This window comes from Hydra vulgaris, chromosome 08 (assembly GCF_038396675.1).
Source record: "Hydra vulgaris chromosome 08, alternate assembly HydraT2T_AEP".
Classification (NCBI taxonomy): Eukaryota; Metazoa; Cnidaria; class Hydrozoa; order Anthoathecata; family Hydridae; genus Hydra; species Hydra vulgaris.
This window is the reverse complement of record NC_088927.1, coordinates 67,357,038-67,359,795: the sequence shown is the minus strand read 5'-3', so window position 1 is coordinate 67,359,795 and position 2,758 is coordinate 67,357,038. Positions and strand designations below refer to the sequence as shown.

General features: G+C 27.6%; 1 non-coding gene across 1 annotated transcript; it reads right to left on the bottom strand.

Moving 5' to 3' along the window:
* Positions 1-1,189: 1,189 nt before the first annotated feature.
* On the bottom strand, positions 1,190-1,307 carry LOC136084452 (U5 spliceosomal RNA). The gene has a single exon (XR_010640566.1). It is a non-coding gene; the product is annotated as a U5 spliceosomal RNA (small nuclear RNA).
* Between the last annotated feature and the right edge of the window lie 1,451 nt (positions 1,308-2,758).

The window sequence follows — 2,758 nt, the reverse complement described above, 5'->3', positions numbered from 1 at the left end:
AGACATGTGTTGTGTTCTCATACGTAACTACCACATTAATGTAGGTCTACACAACAGTCTATTTCGTTAAAATTGAGTTGAATATTTTTCTACATTAAAATGTGCAGATGCATTTAAAATTAAGTGTAAATTGAAAATATGTATTGAATAAAATTTAATGTGAATGTACAAATGTATTTAAAATGAAATGTTTTTACTAAAAGTAAATTGTAAAAACATTGACAATTTAGTTGCTTTCAGTAAAATTCAGTAATGTTGTTTTAGTAAAACAATTTTATTTGAAAGTGAAATTTATTTATACCTTTGATATAATATTTCATATTTTTTTCCTAGATAATCTTCCTACTCAAAAAAGTCTGATTTATGAGACAATGCCCCTGAGAAAACAAGATATACCTCGTTGGGCACCGCCAAGTTATGACGATTGAAAAATTTAGCAGCAGCTATTTTATAGCTTTTTTATTTTTTTGATTAAATACTTCTTGGTAATTTTATTGATAATTATAATATTATTATATAATTATGTTATTAATATTATAATATTAGTAAATTATTATATAATTTTATTGATAATTATTATATAAAGAATTATTGATAGTTTTAGTATTTGTTGTTGTTGTTTTTTTGTTTCTTTATAGAATGATCTATAAATTTGCGAATCCTACAGTATTTTTTACTAAAAAAAAAAGTTTTTTTTATGTACTTTTTTATATACTTAAAAATCTCTGCACAATTTCAATTCTTTCTAAAATAGTTTCATAGCCATTACAATTTTTAAAAAGTCAACCGTCTTTATAAATATATATATTTCCCCCGACTAACTAGAAATACTTGCAACTAAAACCAGATTACACAAGCCATAGTAGACGGGTTTAGTAAGATAATGTAATATTTGACCCATTAAATGTTTAAGTTATGCGACTAGGCCAAACCACCGACTTTATTTCTATAGTTTATTATCGCTTTACGTCCAGTATGGACGGATTGCTTAGAGATTTCAGGACGTAGAAGAATCCAACAGAAAAGCGACAACGCCTCGACTTTCATCGATTCGACTCATGCTATACTTGCTTCCCAAAAGTTTAGTAATTTTAGTAGTTAGGTCAAAAGTCGGTATTCTTCATTTCTTTATTTCACAGATATAAAGGTCTTGAAAATACCCTTTTCAATCCATTTAATTGCGTAGAAATGGCTCGCGTTAGCAAGCCAGGGGAAAAATTCTTATACACTCATTAAATGGCCTTCTCCACGGAAATCTTTAGTAAAAGGCGAAAGATTTAAGCGTAAATGAAGAAAGCCCAGAGTTGATTATTCAGCAATGTTAAAAAATACAAGTTTCAAATCAATTTAAAACTACTTGTGGGTATATAAAATATTACAAACATATTAATACATAATTAAAAAAAAAACGGTGGCGACCTTTTTTCAAAACACAAAGAAAGCGGCATTAAAATTACCAAGTGTTTTAACCAAAACCAAACACTGTAATTTATTTAACTAAAAAAACGTTGCTAAAATTAGTCGACTAACTTTTAAGTTCGCTAAATTTATTCGACTTTTTACTCTTACAATTTTAGTTAATGATGAATCTTGATTTAAATTACTTAAACGGAGTTGGAACCTTGAAAAGTAAATGCAACTACTGTTATGCCCGTGAAATTAAAAGGTTTCTTGAGCAAAATTGAAATAATCTGATTCACATTGATATTTGTAAAAACAAAAAAACTCTATAACTTTATTGAAGAAACTTGTTATCTTTTTTTGTTTAACTTTTTTATGCAGAGTGGATCGAAAATATTTCATCTAAACTTCACCAAATCTTTGCTAAGAAAATTTAAAGTTAAAAAAAGTTGAGCAATAAAAGATAACAAGGTTCCTTAATCATTTTTACCATCCTCCCTCCCCTCCTCACTTCGAAACCCGCGTCGTCGGCCCTGTAAATAAAAGTATGCAAAATGTATAGTGTACTGTGTCTTTACTCCCTCATCCTCAAATTTATTTGCCAATGCCCCTATTCACTATCATTATTTCACGGCTGTACTTATTTATTCACTGTGAATTTTTATATTCATGAGGAACATATATCTCAATCTTCTCGTCTTGAAAAAAATAAATACATATTTTAACTTTTGCTCAATTTTAAAATAAAGCAAATCCGATGGGGAGGGAGGATGGTAAAAATGATTAAGGAACCTTGTTATCTTTTATTGCTCAACTTTTTTTAACTTTAAATTTTCTTAGCAAAGATTTGGTGAAGTTTAGATGAAATATTTTCGATCCACTCTGCATAAAAAAGTTAAACAAAAAAAGATAACAAGTTTCTTCAATAAAGTTATAGAGTTTTTTTGTTTTTACAAATATCAATGTGAATCAGATTATTTCAATTTTGCTCAAGAAACCTTTTAATTTCACGGGCATAACAGTAGTTGCATTTACTTTTCAAGGTTCCAACTCCGTTTAAGTAATTTAAATCAAGATTCATCATTAACTAAAATTGTAAGAGTAAAAAGTCGAATAAATTTAGCGAACTTAAAAGTTAGTCGACTAATTTTAGCAACGTTTTTTTAGTTAAATAAATTACAGTGTTTGGTTTTGGTTAAAACACTTGGTAATTTTAATGCCGCTTTCTTTGTGTTTTGAAAAAAGGTCGCCACCGTTTTTTTTTTAATTATGTATTAATATGTTTGTAATATTTTATATACCCACAAGTAGTTTTAAATTGATTTGAAACTTGTATTTTTTAACATTGCTGAATAAT